Consider the following 25,000-nt stretch of genomic DNA (forward strand, 5'->3'; position numbering starts at 1 on the left):
CCGTAGTGCAGGTACTTGCAGATGGCCATGTAGCGGACAGAAGGCGGTGACAGTTTAGGATAAGAGGAATGTCAGACTTAGTAGTTCAACTTCAGTAGTCACTAATGAACACTTTATATCTGCAGCAGAGAGGCTCAGTGTGTCTTGGTAATAATTGGTTTTTTGATTTTTTTTTTCCTGTGTCACAACTGTGCCTGTTTCTGGTAAAAAATTTCTAATATTTTGAACGCAACTGCGAAGAGCCTCAGCATGGGACAGACGGAAGGGCCCAAGTGTCTGTGGGTTACTCCCTACTCAAGCTTGCTGTAGAGTCCGTCATTATTGTTCTCAGCTGCCCTGTATTTTCTAGAGAGACAGCAGTCCCCTCCAGTGTCAGCCAACAAGACAGCTGCCTGAATGCTCCATCTCCATGGCTGGGCTGCAGTTTCCCCCCACTCCATTCCTGTGTCTCTGCTGCCAGGAACTGCTGCTCTGTGCCCAGCTCTGCTCCCTCTCAGTGCTCCCAGAGCCCATCCCATGGGCTGTGTGCTCAGCCCTGCCTTGCACATCCCTCCTGGCAGCAGGGCTCTCCCCAGGGGCATCTCTGCCTGTGCAGCCTCTGATGGGAACCTCATACCAAAAAGTGTGGAAAAGTTACACTGATGCTGTCTGTGAGATATCATGTGCTGATTTCTGATGCTTCCTCTTTAGTCACCTCTAACAGTAAGTATTCTAATAGATTTGGCTTCTCAGTGCTTTCTCCTGAACTGAGACACTAATTTCTAGGTCCCATTGCCCACCCAGAAAAAGCAGAGCAGAAGAATGATAGAAGAGGATCCTTCCCTTTCATTTCCTTGCTGAGCTACTTTAACAGTCCCTGACTGCACATCCATATGCACCTCCAGAACTATTCTTGGGAGAAGGCAGCCCTCATGTTTTGTCCCTTGCATGGTGCATAGTGATGCCCTGCTCTGGAACACATTCTCCTTCTTCTCTACATAGAGAAACTGAGAGTGTCCTCCTGACAGATCCCATGGACTCTCCACAGCAGCAGCTTGAGGAGATCCCGCCAGGAACTGCAGCGCATTGCCCTGCATCCAGAGCCTTACCACGCACAGGGCTGGGAAGCTTTCACCTGCAGGGAACTCTCCGCATCCTCCACTGCCAAGTGCCTTTAAGCTCTCTGAGGCTCGCAGGTCTCCCCTCGGTGCCTGCAGGCAGTGCCCCAACCCTGCTCCTGGCCAGAGCTGTGTCTCTGCATCTATCATCAGTACCCATCTGCATCCCAGGAACCCTGCCCAGCTCAGCAGCAGAGGCCCAGCCCAAGGTAGCACTGCCTCTGCCCCTCTGGGCTCCCTCCAGGGCTCCCACCAGGGCTCCCTGGGGCTCCAGGGGAACACCATGGGAAACAGCCTGAAGCAAGAACTTATATTCCCTTCCTCAGCTGGGAGACACACTGCCTTCCTGCAGTGTCATTTCTCTGCAGAGAGACAGAGTTTGGTCTGAATATCAGCTTTTCCTAGAACTGTAGAATAATTTAGGTTGGAAAAGACCCTTAAGATCAAGTCTAACCATAAACCGAACACTGTCATGTCCACAACTGAGACGTGTCCACAAGTACCACATCTACATGTCTTTTAAATACCTCCAGGAATGGTGACACAACCACTTCTGTGGGCAGCCTTTTTCTTGTCCCATCATTAGACAGGACAGGCAGACCAGGACAGGCAGGGATCTCCTTTACCCCTGCTGAAGGAAGGGATTCAGCTTGGTTAGCTGAGGCATCTCCTCCTGGGATTGCAGCCCTGGGGCTGGAAGCGGACTCAGCTCCTTCCCAGGCTCACCACAAACCCACACGAATCCTGTAGGATTCCTCCTGTCTCTAGTCTGGTGTTCATTAAGAAGTGACCTACCCGTGAGTTAGATGCAGGTAATAGAGACAGGTCGAAGATACATGCAGGCTGATACAGAGATAAGAGTATATCATTGGGAACATTCTTTTAGCATTCAGATTCTTCAGTCTTCAGTTGCTCTCAGAGATGCAAGTTCTTGTGCTTCAACTCATCAGCTGCAGGCATTGAGGGAACATAAGGTACATCACTGCCTGTCTTTTATCACTCCCTTGATCATTTAAGCAGGGCAGAGTCCAAGCATTTTTTCTGTCTGCCTCCAAGCAAAGCGATGTGTCTTTGGAAAATGCAAACTCAAACAGGAACTCAAGGGCACCAGTCTGGGCTGCTGCTACTTCAAGGACATTTACAGAATAAACAAGACAATACAGGAAAACTACTAAGTAAAGCAAGAGAATACATGCAGGTAGTTCTCTCCAAAATTGTGCCTGCTTGTGATCCTCATCTTCCATCTCTTCTCACTCAAGGAAAAGCCAGTCTTTTTCAAATATATTTGCTCTCATAGAAGAAGAACACCTGATTTTTGGATTTTGCAATATACTTGATTTTTGTAACGGCATTGTGTTTTTTTAATGCTGGTGATTACCAGTTTTAGGGTCATTTTTAGTTAAATGGCTGAACTCGTAAATTTTAAGATATTTCTATTGATGGTTTTGACAAAGATGAGGAGCGTCTCAGGGTAGGAGTTGTGCTAAGCCTATTAATTCTATGATACTATGATTAATGCTGGATTTTTTTCATACTTCATGCTCTGTTTCAACCTAACACGATGAGGCAGCCTGATACCAAGTTAAACAAAACATCACTGGCTGAGAAACCCAATACTAAATATACGAAAACCCAGGAACGTGAAAGCGCAAGGGTATCTGAAATGAGCAAGCAGGTTCTAAAACTGAAAAGACCTTTCCAATTTCTGTCAGAAGACAAAGAGTTGGAGGTGAAATAAGAGAACAGAGAAAAAGGGAAAGCAACCTAGGCAGTAGAAATCATGTAACCGGCAATGCTGTTCAGAAATAGGACATGACTACAGAGGATTCATAAAAACAAGGGAGTTAAAGTAGTAGAAAGCAGTCACGATCACAGTCTTCTAAAGAACGCTCATCATGTACACATTCTCCAGAAAGACAAGAGTTCTCGCACTAAATAAGAGTTAGGTATTTATCTCCTATTTCCTCAACTTACAAAAAACCAAGGTATGTCAGATAGGCCCTAAGTAGCCTCATGTTGAAGAAGACAGACACTCAGCAAGAGACAAATGTTCTAATGATGTTCTAATGATAAGAGGTGGAAGATCTGAGGAGAGGGCAAAAAAGCCCAAGCATTCCTGTCTGGAATAGAATCGGAGCAAGCAAAAGCCAGGAGTAGTGTACGTTTTGAGAGAAAAGAACCACTTGGAGAAAGATCACAAAGACACTTTCCTGTAAGTGGCTCTAACAGACCTTTTGCCTATAAGCTCTCACTCCTTGAGAATAGACAAAGAGCGAGATTTACCATTGAAGATTCACCATGTTCACTATTCAGTGAACATTTCAGAAGAACTGGGTATAACATTGCACAGAAAGGGGTGTTTCTGGGAAGTTCAGGACCAAGATTTGAAGGCATTGGAGCAAACCAGAGGATTAGTGTATTAGTGCAAGATGTAGTAATGCAATGATGTTTCAACTAGGCAGGCTGCTGCAAGGCTTGTGCTAAATGGAATAGGAAGTCTTTTTGTGAATGGTCCTGCTGCTGGTTCAAGGTCCAGAACTGATGGGCCACTTGGACCTGGACAAGCTGCTGTGGGATTTGAGAGGAGATGGATGAAGGCAGGTGCACCTCAGTTTGGTGGATCACTGGCTGGAACAGGGGAAAACAGAACCCCAACACTTGTTCAGCCCCCAGGGCCACTGGCAGGGGCCATGAGTTTAGAAGGACTTCCAGCAAAGGCTGGTGGAGGAGAGTCACTGAAGTCTGAGGCACCTCTTGCCTCAGAGAGGCAGAGGTCTGCCTTTGAAGTCCAAAGGGCTGGCAGGGTTTGAGGTTTGAGGGTCCCTATGTTAAACTTTCAGTTGGTCTCAGGCTTGGGAGGCCACATTTCCAGCCAGTGAGGCCCCATGATCAACCGTAACATTGCCTCCGTTTGAGGAGCCAGTGTAAGCCACTGGGGCCAACATGATTTGATACAGCCATACCTCAGATTTAATGGCTCTCACAAGCCAGCTTCTAGCTTGGACTTCCCCCTTGGCCTTCAAGGTGGACGTTTCCCAAGTGTAGCTAACCGTCCTACTTCCAGGTCTACAATGGACCATCTTACACAATGCAGTCCCAGAGACATGATTAATGTAGTGTTTTGCCTGGACCAATTTTCAATAGGCCAGCTGGCGCAGGAGCACAGAATTTCCCATTGAGAGCAGCTGGATATCACTTGGCTGAAGAAAGTCTTCAGGCGCCTCAATATGGAAAGTTCGATCATATGCAAAGCAACCAGATAAGAACTGATAGCATTACATAATTTGCTTGCACAAATACTTCTATTTAGAGAATTAGCACTTTTTCTTCCTTTAAGAATGAAAGATATTTCTGAAGAATGGGAACAAGTTTCAAGCTAAAAGCACCATCCTTCTTCAGTAGTTTCTGGGTAATTTAAGGACAGGCAGTGCTCTTTGCTGAGAATTTTTTAAGAATTAAAAAAATAGTGGATTACAATCACTACATAGCTCAGACTATGACAGTGAAATTAGTAATTTTAACATGAAAACAAAATTAGGTAATCAGAAGCCTGTGGTGTTACCATTAAACTTGCACAAAAGAAATCACATTTTATTATACATGATTAATTTTTCTAAAAGGTGTAGAATTTGAACCGAGCAAATTTTCTTTTTGCAGGTGTTATTACTTGTGACAAGCCAGTTTTAAAGAGATACGCATAACTTGGGGGACTTGAGAAAGATACATATGTTAAAATGTTCAAATGATCACCGGCATACCTTACAAGTTCAGTTGTCTTTGTTGTTGCCTGCTGGAAATGCTCTCTTCAGAGAGGGAAAAGGATACTTTATGTCAGTACAATGTAATTTCGTAGGTAGAGTAACTTTAGAAAGCATTTTTTTATTTGGGGGATAATAATCGAAAGTGAAGTTACCTGACTGTACAAAAGCAGGTAACATCTCCTGCCACCGTCTAATGGGGTACCATTTTAAACAATTTATATGTACAGTGGGCTATACATAACCAAAGTCTTGCTCTTGGACCTCTGTGCAGGCCACCTCATAGGTAGTGTGTTTGCATCTGTAATGATTGTTTCCCAGTCTTACCCAAAGGCGTCCCTATGGGGGGGAAGAAATGTCCAGCCCATCGACCAATCCTAGGAGTCAAGGGTAATCTGCTGATGGAATCTTCCTCGACTCGTCCACGATGATGTCTTCCATAATATCCCCATTCCTTCAGCCACTTTTGTACTATTTTTCACCTTCAGGGTGGAGCTTGAGTGACTCTGGTCCTACATAACGTTGTTGTTATTGGTGTAAAATTCTCTTGCTCTGCTTTTAAAGGTATATACCACAAGAAATTCAAAGAGCATGCTCAAAGGGGGGTCACCTTTGTCTCACCTTGGAGGCGGGTAGCATTGGAGATGGAGGTGTGTATTAAAATGCATTGTAATGAAGCGAAGTTCACACAAAGGACAGCATTTTGCCAAAAGATGACAGACTGTTGGCTCAGGGCAGCAAGTATGCAGCTTATCAGTTTTAAGTACCACCTAGTTCCCATCTCTGCTGGTGTTGGGACAGAGTTTGGCTGCAGAATCTCCACCCCGCTCCATCCTCCGTCAAGCAATGTTGCCACGGGAACTGCTGTGGAGTGAATTCCTGGCATACCAGGTGCAGCTGCATCTTACCCTGAAAGTCTGTTTTTCCTTTATGTGTGAACAATGCTACATTTTTAAATATGTTTAATTTCTTAATTCATGTTCAGCAATTATTCCACAGCAGCCTCACAGCAGAAAGGGCCACTGGCACGCTGGTGCCTGGCACCGGAGGCCTGAGCTCAGCAGGCCTGGGACCCTTGGCCCTCCTGGGCCCTCTGCTCCACACAGCAGGTTTCCTCCCAGCACCACCAGTGAGGACGTGCCAGCATTCCTGGTGGCTCCCAAACCCTCTCTGCTCTCTGAGTGGCACCGTGGGTCCCCACCTCCCTCAAGTACAAACTCCCACCATGGCCAGCACATCCTTGGCCCCTCAGCACAGGCAGAGGTGGGAGGAAGGCACCATCCTCACCTTTGCCTGTCGCTCCAGCAGCCTCTCCAGGCTCCCTGCGCTGAGCGTCCTCCACTGGGCAAGAGGGGAGGGGCAGAAGGTGAGCAGCGCTGCCGCTGCTGCTGGGCTGGAGGTCAGTGCTCAGGGACAGAGCCCAGGCCGGGGGGCACTCACGGTGCGGCGGCGGCTCAGCTCCTTGGTAGATGGGAACCGAGTCACGCAGGCTCCGCTTGGTCCTTCTGGTGTCCTGGCACCAGGAAGGGACAGGAGAGAGCTGGGTGAGCCCCAAGCTGCCTCTTCTCTCTTGTCAAGCACCTCTCCCCAGCTGGGGAGCTGAGCTGTGTCCCCCTGTCCGGCTGTGCTTGGAGCATCCCCCCGGCTCACCCCAGCAGCGCCACCCAGAGCTCCTTCAGCGTCCGGGACCTGCAAAGAACCAGCGTCAGGCCTTGCTGCCCCATCCCCAACCCTCCCTGCCGTAGGGCTGCTGCCCGCTCCCTGCCCAGGCTCTGCTCACAGGGCAGAGCCCATTCCCACCTGGGCATGGCTGGGAACCGATTTTGTCCTGCAATGGGACGTGGCACCACGACTCACCCGAAAGTGGCAGCACAGGAGCCTGTGGGCCAGGGAAGGGTGGTGGAGGTGCCGTCCTCATCTCTGCCGTATTCACTCTTATTCTTGCTCCTGCACTGCCTCCTTCCCTACTGGCTCAGCACCCAGAGCTGGTCCAGGGCCAGGCAGAGCTGTGGGCCCATGCTGGTGCCACACCTACAGGAAGGAGGGGCAGGCACTGAGCTGGAGGTGACCTCCCTGGGGTGCACAGCCGTGTCCCCCACCCGCTCTTGTTGATGCATCCAGCACAGAGGTGCAGACGCCTGGGGCTGGTGCCAGGGGGTCCCTGCCCTGCTGCCAGGTCTTACTGCAACTCGGCGATGACCAGTGTCTCCTGGAGGAGGAGCTCAGCAGCGCCTCGGCATCGCTGAGAACCTCCCTGCAGGGCAGAGCGGCGGCGTGAGCAGAGCTCTGCCAGGGCCCGGCTCTGCCCCGTGTCCCCGAGCCGCGGGGGGGGGCCCACCTGGAGCCGCAGCAGCCGCTAGCCTGGCCCATCCTGCCAGGACAGGAGCAGCCTCGAGTGCACCAGGACAGCGGTGCCCCACTGAAGGCAAAGGTGGCAGCGAGAGCTGTGGGTGATGCTGAGGCAGCACCGCTCAGCCGGGTCCTGCCTCCTCCCAGCGCTGCTCCCGGCCGGCGCAGCTCCGGCCTGTGCACTGGGCGCTGGTGGCTCCAAGTGACCGACGGCCCCGGCGGACACTGGGAGGGGCACTGGGCGTGCCTGGCCTGGGGACCCCAGAGCAAGACACAGCCCAGGGCGAGGACCAGCTCCCCCCACTGCGGGCACCGCCCCTTGCCCCGGGCTGTGCTGCTCAGCGCTGGCCTCCAGCTGCGCTTAGCTCCGCGGGCCACCACCTTCTGGGGCAGCCACTCAGCCACTTGATCCAGTGCACTGCCCGTCATCAGCCCACCTCAGGTTGGCTTCCTCCAGCCCTCAGGCACATCTCCCTTCTCGAGTGGCCTCACAAGACATTTGCCAGCTCCTTCACCTCTCCACAGGTGCACCCCATGGGGGCCACTGGATACTTGTGCATCTCTCATCTCCTCCTCTTCCACTTGACCCTCACCAATGCTCTTGTACAAAAGGCACCTCTCCTTTGCCCCAGCCTTTTCCCCAGGTCTCCAGAGTACGGGATGTCATTCCCTCTGTCTACAGCTCTCCTTGAGCCACAGTGAGGAGGACGACAAGTGCAGCTTTTTCCCAAACAGAAGGCATCCACCCCTTGTAAGTGGACAGAGAAAAAGAGGTTTGATCTTGGTGACAGAGTCCACAGGTTCTCCCAAAAACTCATCTTTGTTCGTTAACCCCCTGTTCCTTAACCCCTGATCCAGCTCCATGTTTTTGCTTTCCACAGGTGCATGGGCAGGGACATCTTCCACTAGACAGTCTTTACCACATCCGGAACAGTGTATGGCAGCCATTGTCAAAGAGAGAAAAGACTATTTTAATCTCAAAACAAACAGCAAAACTGCAGTGGGTGGTTGTGGGCAGCAGGAGTGCCAGGGCTTCAACAAGCACAGGAGATCGGCACCTGCAACAAGAGAGTCAGAAAGCACTGATAAGCCCACAAAGGCAGGAACAGGCACGACTTGGTTCCACTTTCTGTCGTGGTTTGAGCCCAGCCGGTAACTCGGAACCATGCAGCCACTTGCTCACTCCCCCCTTCTTCCTCCCCCCGCTCCCAAAGGGATGGGGAGGAGAATCGGAAGAAAGTAAGTCCCACGAGTTGAGATAAGAGCAGTCCAGTAACTAAGGTATAATACAAAACCACTACTGCTACCACCAATGATAATACTGATTAGTGAAATAACAAGGGGAGAGGATACAATTGCTCACCACCCGCCGACCGATACCCAGCCCGACCCGAGCAGTGATCTGGGCCTTCCGGGTAACTCCCCCCGGTTTATATACTGGGCATGACGTGCCATGGTATGGAATACCCCTTTGGCCAGTTTGGGTCAGGTGTCCTGTCTCTGCTTCCTTCCAGCTTCCCCTCCCCCCTGGCAGAGCATGAGACTGAGAAACTCCTTGGTCGGAGTAAACATTACTTAGCAACAACTAAAAACATCGGTGTTATCAGCGTTGTTCCCAGGCTGAAAGTTAAAAAACACAGCACTGCACCAGCTACTAAGAAGGAGAAAAATGACTGCTATAGCTGAACCCAGGACAGGGGAGCAGACTTGACAAGGAATTGTTTTGCTCCGAGAAGTGAGAGCAATTGCAGGCACTGGCTAGGGGATGGCTCTGGCACCTTATCCGCATGGGTGATGCCCTTGTAGAGCCATGCCCATGCAGGGATGCTCAGTGCCCCTGTGCCACGCAGCAGGGCTGGGTGGGGAGCCCCTGGGGAGCTGCCACAGCATTACTGCCAAACCCTGCAAGCACCAGCCTGCTGAGGCAAGAGCAGTTCCTCTGCTGCTTCCCGTCTTGGTGTCTTGGTAGGGAGAACAAGGGCTTGTAGGGACAGGAAAAGGGTGAATGGCTTTAACCTGCCAGAAGGGAGGTTGAGAATAGATATTAGGAAAAAGTTCTTGCCTCTGAGGGTGGTGGGCAGATCTTCTGCCACTGGGGAGTCAGCTGGCAGCTCTGACTCCTGCAGACACGTAATTTCTGACGGAAGCAGATCAAGCATTAACTTCTGCAGAAGGCTGTGAAGGAGAACTTCTTTTTGTAAGCTACACCAGTGCGTCCACAGAAAGAGCTACTGCTGCTGCTGAAATGGTGCAATACTCTGTGGCCACACGGGCAGCCCCTGAAATAAAGAGAGACCTGGATCACTGTCCAGCTCAACTCTCCGAAATATTTGTTCTTGAAGGAACTGTTTGGTGCAGAGTAGGTAAGGGCCAGTGTCTAGCCAATTGCTAGCCTCATGCTAACATGAGGCCTTGTCAGCAAAATTCATGCTATACGCACAGACAGTACATTTCCAAGAACAAGTGCCACAGTGCAGTGGGTATCCTGCAGGAGAAGGAGGCATGTTGAGGGGTACTGGCTCTCCCCAGAGTGTTCAGTTTCTCTGTTTCTCTGTTTGCACAGGCCTTTTGGACTGTTATGAAAAATTTGAAAAGGATGTGTTTGTATTTCTATTAATGTGCACAGGCATTGCCTTTTGTATATTTTAAACTGAGTAACAAGAGACTCAAGGTGGAGACTGTGAGTTTTTGGAATTGCTGATAACTCGTTGGCAAATGTTATGACCTTTGTCTTCTGGAAAGTCACAAGTTGTGAAAGGCTTTCTTTCACCATACTAGAAGGAAACCCTGCAGGCTCTGAACTATCCTTCATCTTTAGGGTAAGGGTATTGATTTTATAGGATATTTGCAGAAGAAATTAATACTCTAGAACAGGTGATAATGAAAAAGTCTTTCTATCTACAGGTAAACTCCACGTGCTTATCTTTGGTCCTTGACTTCCTCATGGGAACAGAACTACCACTTGGTTGGTGGCTTTTTTCTTTCTTTTTTTTACCCTACAGATTTTTGCCATTGCAGATGGATTTCTGGCAGCAACAGTTCTTGTGCCTCTGAACGGTTGGTGTTAGGTCTTCTTGTGGTGAAGGTGAGGGTTAATTTCCAGCAACAGGTGCTGGAAATCCATCCAGAACAAGATTGGGATATGTTCATTCCTGCCTTAATTCCTCACTCTATTTCTCAAGACTCTTTACTGACTGACCATGGCTGGGAAGAGAATGACCACGTACAACACTGAAGGAAAAGAAGAGGTGATGGTTATGTAAAACTGGAGTTTAGAATTACATGGAGCAAGGAATTCCTTCAAGCTCCCAGAGCTCGAGGAGAGGTAGCCCACTGATCAGAGAAATTTCTGGATAAGGGGAAGGATAACAACTAACTTCAGAAAGAGGAGGAAAGCAGGTGTAATTCTGTCAGGAGGAACAAGACAGAAGACAATTGTGTTTCACAGAAACGTGGCTCATGATAATACTAAAAATCACCCCGAGACAGGAGACCCTTGCCTCCAAAGACCCTTACTGATGGGACTTGTCGTCGCCCCTGAGGATCACACAACTTGCTTTCCCTGAGAGCCCACTAGGCTACAACCGCCCCCGGAGCGCAGTAGCACTCGCAGCAGCCAGCTGCACCCGCCTGGTAAGGCAGGCGAGGAGTGTGCTGTGCCAGCACAGAAGCAGCCACAGGTTGAGCTTTTGGGCCCCGCTTTGCTTTTGGATTTGTTTTTGGGTTGGTTTTGGTTGGTTTCCTTTTTATTTTGGTTGTTTGTTTTCATTTTGCTTTTTTGACCAGGTTTTGGGTTTTGGTTTCAGTTGCTTTGCATTTTGGTTCATGCCCCTATTTCTTTCAGACCCAGATCCTCTTCGTTAGCAGCTCGCTTTGGTTTCTGCTCCGGGTTTAGCTGCAGCTCACAGACAACTCTGACCAGTTTGAGCTCCCAGTCGCTGCCAGGAGCTGACTGTGCCACGTCTGTCCTGCACAGGGATGGACGGAGGAGCCACAGATTGTGGACTATAAAGCCTCGAGAATCAGCCGGGCTGTTGCGCCAACACTGCTGCTGCCCTGCGTCTGCCTGTCCACGATGCTGAAAGGAGAGCTCAGCTCCAGCTTGGGCACGGCTCCAGGTCGGGTGTTTGAGCCCCCCCTTTTTTTGGGGGGGCAAGGTTGTTTTGAGGTTGTGTTTGGGTTTGGGTTGGGTTGGGATTGTGTTTCTTGTTAGAGTTGGTGTTTGGTTTTGGGATTTGGTTTTTGATTTGGTTCAGGTTCCCTTTTCTTTCAGCCACAGCTCCTGGACATCTCCAGTTCAGTTTTGGCTCCAGCGCATTTACAGTTCCTGTTAGTTTGTGCTCTTGATTCAGGTCCAGCTAATGGATGGCTTCAGTTTCTGGTCGTCGTGGCTCCAGCTCATTTGCAGCTTCAGGTGGTTTCTTCTCCTCTAACAGCTCTTTTTTTGCAGCTCCAGCTCACTTATGGCTCGGGCTCTACAGCAGCCTCAGATCTCTCTTTAAGCTCTCCTGTTTTTCAGGTCCAGCCATGAATGGTTCTAGTTCCATTGTAGCTGCAGGTCATGTCCAGCTTCAGCGCCATTTGGTGCTTCATCCCCTCCTCAGCTCCAGCTCCTTGGTGTCCAGGAGCTCCCCAGCTCTGGCTCCAGCCAGTTACAGCTTCTGCTTTTGAACTGAGCCTGGTCATAAATGAGTCACTGTCACGACATGTAGATGAATGTGATGTGTCATAATTGCTCACTGTCCAGCCCTGAGATAAAGAGTATCCAGGACTCACTTGGTGGTTGTGCATGCTTCATGTCAAGAAAGATTTGGAACCTAAACCTACTGAAAAGCACCCCTCCAGAGGGTGTCCACTTGCCAGCTCACCCCTCTCTCATAGCCCAACACCTCCCAGCCAGGCCCTAGCTTTGAGCCCAGAGACGCCCAATGGGTGCTCATTTCTGAGCTCAAAGATACAGGACCCAGGCTCTGGCCCAGACCCAGCAAACGGTGCCGGGACTGTATTCTGTGGCCCAGAAATGCCAGAGATGGCTTTGGTTTGAAGGTGGATCCCACTACCCCATGCCATGGTTTTGAGGTGGTTTTAGGGTTCAAGGTAGGGTCCACCACCCCTTTCTATGGTTTTGGGGTGGTTTTGAGGTGTTTTCAGGGTTCAAGGTGGGTTCCATCACCCCATGTCATGGTTTTAGGGTTGTTTTGGAGTGGTTTGGAGTGATTTTCGTGTGCAAGGTGGGTTCCACCACTGCATGCTGCAGTAATGCGGTGGTTTTGGGGTGCTTTTAGGTGGGTGCAAGGTAGGTTCCACCACCCCACGCCATGGTTTTAGGGTGGATTTAAGGAGTTTTGGGGTGTTTTAGGGTGTTCTAGTGTATTTTGGGGGCGTTCTGGGGTGCTTTGGGGTGCTTTAGCGGTGGCTTGGGGTGGTTTTAAGCTGCAAGGCGGGTTCCACCACCCCGCGCCATGGTTTTGGCATGGGTTTAGGGTGGTTTTAAGTGTTTTAAGGTGTTTTCAGGGTGGTTTCTGTGTGGTTTTGGGGTGGTTTGGGGTGATTTGGGGATTTTTACTGTGTTCTTAGGATACAAGGTGGGTTCCCTGGTTTTAGGTGGTTTAAGATGTTTTTTGTGTGGTTTTGGAGTGTTTTAGTGTGTTTGGGGGGTGTTTTGGGGTGTTTGAGGGTGTTTTGGGGTGATTTGGGGGTGTTTTGGGGTGATTTGGAGGTATTTTGGGGTGTTTGAGGGCGTTTTGGGGAGGTTTAGAGTGTTTTGGGGTGATTTAGGTGTTTTGGGGGGTTTTAGTGTGTTTTGGGGTGTTTGAGGGTGTTTTGGGGTGGTTTAGGGTGCTTTAGGGGCGGTTCTGGCTCCAGCTCTCCCCAATCCCTGCTGCCCCCCCAGGTACGCCAACCTGTACTTCTGCTGCGCCATCGAGGGGCAGGACAGTGAGCTCATCATGCTGGAGCTCATGCACAGCTACATGGAGCTGCTCGACAAGTACTTCGGCAGCGTGAGTGCCACCAAGGGGGGGACACTCCCAGGGGCACCCCCAGGGGCAGTCCAGGGCCACCGGCATCACCCCAGGGCCACCTAAAGGACAGCCCAGGGTGATACTGTGGGTGCTTGGCCAGCTTAAAGTCACCCCAAAGCCATCCCAGGGCCACCAGCATCCCCTCTGGGCCACACTATGGGTGCTTGGCCATCCTAAGGTCACCCAAAGCCACCTTGGGCCACCCAAGGGCTACCCCAGGGCCACCAGCATCACCCAAGGGCCACTCCATGGCCATCCTGAGGTCACCCCAAAGCCATCCCAGGGCCCACAGAACCACTCCAGGGTCACACTGTGGGTGCTTGGCCATCTTACAGTCACCCCAAAGCCACTTTGGGCCACCCCAGAGCCACACTGTGGGTGCTTGGCCATATTAAGGTCATACTAAAGCCACCCTAGGGTCACACTACGGGCACTTGGCCATCCTGAGGTCACCCCAAAGCCACCCCAGGGCCACTAGAACCACCCAAGGGCCACCTCAGGCCATGCTGTGGGTGCTTGGCCACCCAGAGGTCACCCCAAAGCCACCTTGGGCCACCCAAGGGCCACCCGAGGGCCACACTATGGGTGCTTGGCCATATTAAGGTCACCCCAAAGCCACTTTGGGCCACCCCAGGGCCATCCTAAGGTCACCCCAAAGTCACCCCAGGGCCACCATGACCACCGCAGCACCATGCTACGGGTGCTTGGCTGTCCTGAGGTCACCCCAAGGCCACTTTGGGCCACCCTAGAGCCACACTATGGGTGCTTGGCCATATTAAGGTCATACTAAAGGCACCCCAGGGTGACACTATGGGTGCTTGGCCGTCTTAAGATCACCCCAAAAGCCATGGGACCACACCAAGCTCCATCCCATGGGCAAGGGACCACCTGTGCATCCATGTATGTTTGCAGGTCATAGAATGTTCTTCTGAAAGATGTCCAGTTTTCATCCTAAAGTGGCTCAGAATGAGCTTTTGAAATAACACGAGTCAGACACGTGTCTCGTGCTGCTGTGGAAGGATGTCCACTAGCTCGCTCTGTATTGTTTAGCTCCCGTGTTTGTTGCTCCAAACTGGACAAAAGTTCATCAACTTCATAGTAAAAAGGGCAATAGGTATAGATACTAAAATCCATATTGGTCATTGTAGAAACTGTCTGGTGAGGAATCCCATGTAGGTGTCAGGCACTGCAAAGAAATCAGACTTGGCCTTCTCAAGTTATACTTGTAACATTTAATTAATGTAAACATTGGCTTAGATTTGATTTCATCAAGGATTTCTCTCTCTCCCAGAAGGACTGCAGATTTTAAAGATTATCTGTCCTGCAAATAATGCCTTTACTTGTAAGTTGTCTCTGCATGTCACCAAAGACTAATACCTGCAGAATACTGCTTCATCTACAGAGCTGCTTTTGGGAATAAGATGGCAGTTTTGTTTCCGTGTGTGTGTGAACATCCAGGCCCTTCCTGTGTGAATCCACTTTCTGGGGTATGTTGTGATGAAACATTCAAGCAGCCAAATCAAAAAGGTGATATTAAGACACAGAAGACTGTTTATGAAGTTTTTCTCTGTGTGTAGGTCAATTTTACGATACATATTTTTAATCCATGTACACATACTTTAGAATAAATATGTTTTAAGGTGAAGAAATCAGTCTTACAATCAGTGGGGAGGTCATAATACATTTCTGGCATTTAGCTCACTGAGTGATTACTGCAGTGTTTAATCCAAGTAAGCAATAGAAGTGTGCACACTGGACACCGGTTCCGGCAGTCTGATCGCTGTGTTTGAATTCTCCAGCCACGCTGCAGTGTTGTTCACCCCTCACCCAGGGAGAGCCTCTGACTGCCAGCGTCAGCGCTGCGGCTCCGGCGTACACCGACTGCGGCTTTGTGCAGGTGAGTGCAGCGCACGGAGAGGAGGGGGAAGCGGAGAAGACCCCGCACATGGACTGCAGGGTTCTGGGCTTGTGGCAGGAAGGAGAGAAGTTTGGAAATGGATCTGCTTGAGAAAGAGAAAGTAACGTGGTTTCCCAATACCCACTTCAAAACACCACTGAACATGAAAGGGGCAGTGCTGTCATGCAGGTAAGATGTCAGGGCAGCAGCATCGTGGGTGTCCTCATCGCTGGGGAGTTTTTTTACTGTAAAAGTGTTATGTTTGACTGCACCAGAATTCGCTTTAGTTCACAAGTCTCCGTTTATCTTTGAAGAATGTCCTTGCCTGCACAAAAGGAGATTCTTTAATATTAAGGAAAAACTAGGAAGCAACTCCACTTTTCTGTCCCAGACAGCTTGCGGCAGTCCTGAGTTTCGTTGGATGAATGAGAAAAACTAAGGTGACTTTTGGAATGGGCACCACCTCAGAAATGTCCTATTAATGAGAACTCCAGTACTTCCTGTCAATGCTTTCTAGAATTCTGGTGGAAATTGCACCTTATTGGGTGGCCTGGCTTATCAAATAGCAAAAGAACCTCAATACAAATGCCCGGGCTTCCTTTTACATTCCAGCAGCATGCAGATATTTTTTATTATTTTCCTCACAGAGGACAAGCAAAGCAAGTTCTGCTTGTGTGTGTTGAAAAAGGGTTGACCTATGCAAGCCTGATCATCTCGTTTCTTGTCTTGCAAATATCAACCTTTTTTCCTTTATGCATGTTTTTCTTTTTCAATATGAGCTTACCCGAGCTGGGCAGGTTATGGCCCGGATAACATGTTGCTATAAGGCTAGAAATAGCCAACAGCCAGTTGTGCAATTGATAGGCCGGTGTTTATTTTTCATGCAGCGCATCTTTGTCCTCTCACTTCCATTGTGAGCTGCTTCTCTCTCCAGCACATGAGGATCAGTGTGAGTGATGGGAAGTCACAATCACATAAGTTCTCATCTCAGAAGGCTGAGATCAGTGTCTGGGATAGAAAATGGTCCCAGAGGATTCATCAGGGGGGGCGGTGTGGCTAGATTGAAAGTTAATAGGAATACGCTGTCCAAAGGGTCTAGTAAAAATCAGTTGCTTGGAGAAGCAAGTCCATGGAGTCAGAAGAGGTGGACTGGTTACTTAAGCAGTAAGTGGCCTGGTAACTTACTGGTTAACCACTTCCTGGTTAGTGGTTGCTTGGATTATGCAGCTGCGGCCAGGGATCTGCCAGTGAAAAGGTGCTGGTGCATCTGGGCAGAGACTGGTGGAAGGTCCCCTGCATGTGAGCAGCCCAAAGGCAAGCAGGGGTGTAAAAAAACAGTGCTGCCAGGTCAGTCCCTGGCTGCCTCTGAGCAGGACAACACGAGTATTGTACACTTCCCCAAGCTTCTGCTGAGGGATGCAGCATTGATCATCCTGCCCTGCTTGTATATTGATCATCAGTAACCACTTGCACAGCCCTCAGAAGCAGTAAAATCCATCATCCCTGACTGAAAATCATTGTGATTTTTTTGATAGAAGAGTTCCCTGATTTTGTTTCTCCCAGAGTCCTGCAGTGCAGCCACCTTCTGCAGCTGAATGCCTGCGCTCTGATGGTGCACATCGTGCGTCTGATGAAGAGAAGAATATGGAGGAATTAAGTTTTGAAGACGTGTTTCAGTTTTTGAATGAGATGTGTGCGTCGTCCAGCACTGGTATAGTGACACTGGAACCTGTGGAGAGCGAGATGTCAACCCCTCAGTCTAACAGAAGTCACCCACAGCTGGTTGATAGTGGGAACAGTGACACACCTTCTGCTGTTGAGGAAAGTCAGCTGGCACCTCTGACTCCTGCAGCTGCAGACACATCATTTCTGATGGAAGCAGCTCAAGCATTAACTTCTGCAGAAGGCTGTGATGGAGAACTTCTTTTTGTAAGCTACACCAGTGTGTCCATAGAAAGTGCTGCTGCTGCTGCTGAAATGGTGCAAGACTGTGACCACACAGGAAGCCCCTGAAGGACAGAGAGAACAACTGGATCACTGCCCAGACCCCTGAAATGTTTGTTCTGGAAGGACTGTTCAGTGCAGAGCAGGTAAGTGCTAAAGGGAGGTAAATGTCCCCAGGAATGGAGAGGTTTAGCTCCTCACTCATGAAATGTGAGTTCTGGGTGGTGAAGGTAGTGAACTAGAGACCTCCTTTCTCCTCCTAGTTTTTATGCCTAGGAGTTGTGTTTTGGATGTTAGACAAAGGCATTGCTAGCCAAAGGGTTTTCACAAGGCCTGGTTAGCAGTCCTCTTGTCATACACACAGACAGCACATTTCCAAGAACAAATAGCACAGTGCAGTGGGTATCCTGCAGCAGCAGGAGGTGTGTTGGGGTGTACTGGCTCTACCCAGTGTTCAGTGTTCAGTTCAGTTTCATTCTCATGGGCTTTTCGGACTGTTATGACACAACTTTGTCAAAGAATGTGGTTGTATTTCTATTACTATGCACAGGCATTGCTTTTTGTATATTTAACACTAAGTAACGACAGACTCAAGGTGGAGACTGTGAGTTTTGGAATCACTGATACCTCATTAGCAAATGTGATGACCTTTTGTCTTCTGTAAAGTCACAAGTAGCAGTTGTCAAAAGCTTTTTTTTGCCATACTAGAAGGAAACACTGCAGGCTCTGAACAATCCTTCACCTTTAGGGTATTGATTCTATACGATATTTGAAGAAGAGATTCATACTCTAGAACAGGTGATAGTGAGAAGGTCTTTCTGCCTACAGGTAAACTCCAAGTGCTTGTCTTTGGGCCTTGACTTCCTCAGGGGAACAGAAATATCACTTGGTTGGTTGGCGGCTTTTTTCTTTCTTTTTTTACCCCACAGATTTTTGCCACATGCCCATGGCAATGGACCAGGTCAGGAAATGGTTGCCTGCAAAATACATATGGAGCAGCAGCAGAGGGCTCCAAAAAGCAAGCAACACATTACGATTTGGTGTCTTAAAGATGGGAAGGGTAGAGCTGAGATTCCCACCCAGAAATGTGGCTGCGTGCACAGTTTTGCAAGGCACAGCTCTGTCAAGTTTTTTGAGCTGGATCTGATGTTACTAATACATGTTGGTGAGCGCCCCTGGATTTCTTCTAGCTTTACATGTTATTTAGCTTCTAACTTTACACGTTATTTATAGCTTTATTTATAGCTATTGATATATATAGCAATAGTTGATCTTAAGGTTTGAAGAGCTGTGTTTGTGTCTTGATGTTAAGACAAAGGATGAAATCTTATTCCTAGAATTTTTTATTCTGAGCTGTGTTCTCAGCATTGCCGTCACCTCTGTAGTTTGGGAGCCATGTAGTGGGAACTATTAGTAGTGATACCTCTTGCCTTTTCTCCTCAGAGAGCCAACCTATGGAGGAGACGTCCCCCCACATTTCCCCCTCCCCAGCAAGCTCTTTACAGCAGCATTTGAGAATTTCAAAGATTCTGAATCTCCTTTGAATCCCCTTGAAACCAACGTGCTCCTTTGGCTGGGAACCAGCATGTTGTTGCACATGGCTTAAGGGTAAACAACTCTCTCAGAATACCACCAAGAGATCTTCCCTGAGGCTGGACATTTCTGAGTGGCAGGGTGTGTGGGACAGTATGGGCAAGTACCTAGGCCAGTGGCATCTCCAGTGCTTTGGAACTTCAGCCCTGAACAAGTGCAGAACCCAGAAAAACTACTCCAATGGTTGGAAAAAGCATGGTCCTGGCAATAGCACAGAGGCAAAATCACCGCAACGTGCTGGGGCCTGGCCCATGCCCACCAAGCCCTGCTTAGCACTATCCAGTACTCTCAGGGAGAGGAGAAGGTCACTGTATCTGATGACACTGCGGCTACACCAACCACAGAGATGAGCACTGCGGCTACTCCAACGCCAGCAAGAGGCTCTGTGGCTATTCCAAAGCCAGCAACGAGCACTGCAGTTACTCCCACACCAGCGATGAGCACTGTGGCTACCCCAACCTCTGCAACAGGCAGTGCAGCTACTGCAACCCTGACAACAGACACTGCAGCTACTCCAACTGCTGCAACAGGCAGTGCAGCTACTCCAACCCTAACATCAAACACTGCAGCTACTCCAGTCCCAGCGATGAGCACTCTTGCTACTCCACCCTCAGTGATGAGCACTGTGACTACTCCAACTCCTTTGACAAGCACTGCAGTTACTCCAACCCTAACAACGGACACTGCAGCTGCTTCAACCCCAGTGACAGGCCCTGCAGCTGAACTGAAGAACCAACCTGTGCCATTATCAGTCACCCCTGTACAGAAGCAATGGACACGAGAGTCAGCTCGTGTAATGAAAGAGGATGAGGCAAGGCCAGCACAAGCAACAGCGGAGGAGGCAGAACCAGACGAAACCTCTCACTCCCTGTCCCTGAGTGAGCTGCGGGATATATGGGAAGATTCTGGCAGTCGTCCAGGTGAGCACATCATCACCTGGCTGCTCCGATGCTAGGATAATGGAGCTAGTAGCCTGAAATTAGAGGGATTACTGGGATTACTTTCTAAGGAAGCAGGCATTGACAAGGTGACTGGAAAAGGGACCCAATCCCTCAGCCTCTGGATGTGGCTCCTCTCAGCTGTGTGGGAAAGGTATCCCTTCCAGGAAGATGTTGTATGTAAGCCAGGGAAGCGGATGGCAGTGGAGAGAGGTGTCCAGTACCTGAGGGAATTGACTGTGCTAGACATGGTTTCTTTGGATCCCAACAATGCACAGTTACCTACAGATCCAGAGACAGTCCAGTGCACACCAGTGGAAACTGGCCACTGAGTGCTGCTGTACCGGCCATGCTGGAACTTCCATCTGAACTGGAGTCAAAGGCAGCCAAGTGGGATGGCACAACTGATCCTGCCAGTGCATTTCTCTCAGGCCCTTTGGCTGCAAAGTGCAGGCCAGTTTGCTGTTACTTGGAGGGGCATCCAGTACACTCGGAATCGACTGCCCCAGGGGTGGAAGCACAGCCCTACCATCTGCCATGGGCTGCTCCAGACTACACTGGAACAGGGGCAAGCTCCAGAACACCTGCAATACATTGATTGACCAGCATGTGTATCAGCATGTATACAGCAGCAGAAGCTTTTGAGAAAGGGAAGAAAATAAAGTAAGGTCAATGGACCTGCACAGGAGATTCAGTTTTGAGGAATAAAATGGCAAGATAGACTTTGTCTGATCCCCACAGGTGTGATCAAGATAACAGTAATGTCTCCACCAACTACTAAGAAAGAAACACAAGCTTAGTGAGGTGTTGTGGGGTTCTGGAGAATGCACATCCCAAATTACAGTCTGGTTGTAAGCTCTCTCTATCACGTGACCTGGAAGAATGATGATTTCAAATGGGGTCCTGAGCAACAACTTCTTGGTTGTTCTGATGTTCCTCAGTGGCCTGACTCTTGGGTACATGAGCATCTACGTGGCATACCTTCACCATCAGGTTCTGCACCCAGGCAGTGACATCTCGCCACAATGCAGCAGCCCAGATTGTGTGTCCCAGGCCGCTACCCGGAACACTCTCCTGGGCCTTGAGAAACAAGTCTTGTGGTGACACGGCACCCCAGAGAGAATTGAGTCAGACAATGAGACTCATTTCCAGAACAACCTTAGAGACACTTGGGCCAAAGAGCACAGCATCGAGTGGGTGTATCACATCCCCTACCATGCACCAGTCTCTGGGAAAATCCAACGGTACAACGGGCTGTTGAAAACCACGCTGACAGCAATGGGTGGTGGGACTTTCAAACACTGGGATACACTTAGCAAAGGCCACCTGGTTGGTCAACACCAGGGAATCTGCCAACAGGGCTGGCCCAGCCCAAACAGAACTTTTACATACCATAGAGGAAGATAAAGTTCCTGTGGTGCACTTAAAGGATGTGCTGGGGAAACCAGTCTGGATTATTCCTGCCTTGGACAAAGGGAAACCCACTAGTGGGATTGCTTTTGCTGAAGGAGCTGGGTGCACTTGGTGGGTATTGCGGGAGGATGGGAAAGTCCAGTGTGCACCTGAAGGAGATCTGATTTTTGGTAAGAATAGCCAGTGAATTGAACTGTGTGATGCTGCGTAATATTGAATGTGATTGCTTCCATGGTGGCTGAACACCCATCACCGCACGGGACACGTTGTGGCACCTGTCCCCGCTGCTGTGGATTTGAGGATCTGAACCTGACTCCCGTGATCACCACATTAATGAAGAATCGACTTCGATCAAACTGGACAAGTGCTGTGGTGTTGGGATTGGAACTGGATTTCAGCTGAGCTCTGGAGGGAATGGGTCTCTCCAGTTTTCACAGCTCTTCCATTATATTCTCTATATTTTCTACCAGTTGAGTGAAAAAAGCCAATCTTCTACATTAGTGCAGAATTTGACTGTTTTAAAAATTCTTCAGACTTTCAATTCTGGAGACAATGTATTTGTTGGGTTAGAACTTTGGTTTAAATAGGTCTTACAAGTAATTTTTTCACTTTTCAGCTATTGTATTTATAGCAACAGCCACTGTGAAGATTTGAATGGCTGTGCTTTATAGTGACGTGAAGGCAAATGATGAAATCTTTGTACTGGAAATGTTTAATACGCTAATTTTAACAGGTTCTGGAGCAGGATCTCCTGCAGTGCCGCACCATCAGTTTACATGTGCAGGTCATACATAGAAATAAGTAACTTCTGTGATCAGACATTTTTAGCTCTATTCTTGTTAATGGGACCTGGGTGGGGTTTGTTTTACCTCGAGGATGTTCTTTTCTCCTCTGCTCAGGCAGCAGCGTTGCAGCAATCTGCAATAAATATTTTTTTCCACTGCAGTGGGCATTGAGTTTCTGTTTTCTCTGTGGTTTAATGACAAATGATGGAGTGTCCCCATTGAAAGCAAGGCTTCATGTTTCAGTCATTGGTGCTGACACTTTTACCAACAAATAGATCTACACAAAGGTAGATTGAGATGAGATCTCAGGAGGAAGTTTTTCCCTGTGAGAGTGGTGGGACACTGGCACAGGGTGCCCAGAGAAGCTGTGGCTGACCCATCCCTGGCAGTATTCAAGGCCAGGTTGGACACAGGGGCTTGGAGCAACCTGCTCTAGTGGAAGGTGTCCCTGCCCGTGGCAGGGGGTTGGAACTGGATGAGCTTTAAGGTCCCTTCCACCCCAAACCAGTCTGGGATTCTGTGATTCTCTGATTGCTGAATGACAGTCACTCTCTACTTCTCGTAGGTGGATGTGACTCCCTGTTCCATTGCCCAGGTTGAGCTGTGACCCCTCGCATGCTCCACCTCTGGACAAAAGGCACTGAGGAAGAGCAGCCCGTGAGGGACCTCCCCGAGCCAGCTGGGCAGAGGCTGGTCCCCCCGCGGCAACTCCTGGAGCACCCCTGGGTGCCCAGTGGCCATGGGCACGATGCTGCTGCCATCACAAAGCTGTGGCGGTCCCTGTGGAGATGCCCATTGTGATGGGGCCCCCATGGTGACCGTGGGCTATTTAAGGAGCGAGAGCCCTGCAGGAACCAGTGCAGAGGAGACCCCTCCCTGGGGAGGCTGCATCTCCCCTGGCTGCCCTGCGCATCCAGGTACGTGTTCTTTGACTTTTTAATCCTAGTTTAGTATTCGCTTGAAACACATTGTGGGTGCGTGCTCTAAAGGGAGGAGAAGCTGTCAGGAGATGTGCTGGTGCCATCCCAGCTGGCCAGGCCAGCGCTGGGCATTGCGGAAGGCTGCAGTGCTCTGCTGGGCTCTGGCAATGCATTCTGGAAGGTGACAAAGGCCCTGGCAGGCGCAGGCACAGCCCAGAAGCCCGCTGGGCAGTGCAGGAGGTGGCAGGGCCTTGGCAGGTTCTAGTGATCCCTGTGCCGGGCATTCCAGAAGGCACAATGCGAGCTGTTGGGTTCCAGCAATGGAAGCCCTCAGGCACTGCAGAAGGCAGGAGTGTCCCTCACGGACTAAGGCAAAGCCCAAGGATGCCCACTGGGAATTCTGGCAGACAAGAGGGCAAGGCTGGGGCTCTGGCAAGGCCCTAGGAAGAGCGTTGGCCGTTCTATAAGGAGGAGGAGGCCCTGGCAGATACCGCCAATGCCTGCAAACACCCACCAGGCATTCCAGAAGGTGGAAAGGAGCTGGTGGGCTCTGGCAACGCCTGCAAAACAGTGACAGGTCTACCCAGAGTGCACTACTGCACCAAGCCTGCTGCCAGGGCAATAGGAGTCCAGGTCTACCCAGAGTGGCTGCCCCAAGCCTATTTTAATGGCTTGGTGGCAGGGTGCCACAGCTATTTTGGGGGATCGCTGAACCCCACTTCTACCCCCCAGTCAGAGCCCTCGGGAGGGCAGGAGTCACCCCAACCCCCAGGGACCTCCTCTTATTTTCATCCTTTCCCAAGGGCAGTAGGATGAGCTCATTGCCAGCATCCTCACAGGTTAAGATTTAGGGGGGACCCCCCGGCTGCACCCCTGGCAGGGTCCCCCTAAATGTCCAGTTCCCCCCTCCCCAATGATCTGTGGGGTGGTCTCTGGTGGCTGTAGCCCCTGCTTGAGGGCTCTGGTGGTCCCCCAAATTACTCTGCCCCCCGCAAAGCTTGGGGACACTCCCATGAACCCCAAAATCCCCCCAAACCTCCAATTCCCTTCTGAACTCCCAAATCTCCCTCATTTACTGCCATGGGCCAACATTGGGCCCTGAAGAGTCAGGGTACCCGGGGACAAATGTAACCCCTATTTTTTGGACATTGGTTGTTCTCCAAATCCCTACACCACACCGGGATCCCCCCGGGTTTTGGGGATCCCCCCCAATGCCCAAATACCGCCTGGACCCCCAAATCCCCTCTGAACCCCCAAATTCTTCTCCTCAACACACCTCCTCCCTGGGGGAAGGTTGCTCACCCAAGAGCAACTCACGTGTCCTGGGACCCATGTACTCCCCTGTTTTCAGCACATGGGAGGTCCACCAATATAATGTGCCTCCTACAGCGAGTTTTGGGGAACTCACCAAACCTCCAAAAGTCCCTTGAACCCCCAAATCCCTCCAAACCCCCAAATTCCTGCCATTTATGGCAATGGGGCTAAATGGGGCATCCAATGAGATTCAGGTGCCCCGGCATGGATGTAGCCCCCATTCTTGGGAGAGAGGGAGTTCCCCAAATTACTGTGGTGCCATCCTGAGTAGTTTTGGGGATGAGCCTGAACCCCAAAATCACTGCAGGGCACCCAAAATCCCCCCAAACCCAAACCCTGCAGCTCCAAAGCTGCCCTGGCTCAGCGCAGTGGCACAGAGCCCACTAAAAAGAGGGTGTCCCGAAAAGCGGGGTCCCTCCAGCACTCTCCCTGGGGGTCCCCCAAAATACTCTGGGACCCCAAATCCACTGGGGCGACCCCAAAATTGCTTCAGGCCCCCAAATGGCACTGGCACCCCCAAAGTGCCCTCCAGACTTGCAGGGGTTCAGTAGTGAATTCAGGGGGTCAGAGGGGGCGGACCTGCCAAAAGGGGCACCCCAATAAAGGGGCACTCCAAACCCACGCTGCTCCGCAAAGGGCCCTGGAGCCACCCAAAGCAATCGTGGTGCCCTCCAAATCCTGGAGTACCCCCAAATCTCCTTGAAGCACCACAAGAGCAGGCAGGACCCCCAGATGGGGTCTGGGGCAGCCCAAAAGTGAGCTGCACACTCCCATCACCCCGGGCCCCCCAGATGAGCTCAGGGCACCCTAAAATCCTGGAGGGGCTCCACCAAACACTCCCACCCCAACTGGAGTTCCCCCAAAAAAGCTGCCTCCCCCAAAGCCACCCAGCCCCGAATTGCTCCTTATTGCCACCAAACTACACCGCATGAGGCACCCCAAACCCCAACCCCGCCTCCCTGCAGTATC

The 25,000-nt window shown here is 50.3% G+C and overlaps 1 long non-coding RNA gene across 2 annotated transcripts; it reads right to left on the minus strand.

Moving 5' to 3' along the window:
- Positions 1-1,624: 1,624 nt before the first annotated feature.
- LOC115618502 lies at positions 1,625-24,346 on the minus strand. 2 transcript variants are annotated; one of them, XR_003994812.1, is made up of 3 exons: positions 24,334-24,346; positions 19,598-19,604; positions 1,625-1,728 (listed from the first exon to the last, which is right to left on the minus strand). It is a non-coding gene; the product is annotated as an uncharacterized LOC115618502 (long non-coding RNA). The 2 variants fall into 2 exon arrangements; XR_003994813.1 differs by lacking the exon at positions 19,598-19,604 and adding an exon at positions 22,545-22,548.
- Positions 24,347-25,000: the final 654 nt, after the last annotated feature.

Source organism: Strigops habroptila, chromosome 21 (assembly GCF_004027225.2).
Source record: "Strigops habroptila isolate Jane chromosome 21, bStrHab1.2.pri, whole genome shotgun sequence".
Classification (NCBI taxonomy): Eukaryota; Metazoa; Chordata; class Aves; order Psittaciformes; family Psittacidae; genus Strigops; species Strigops habroptila.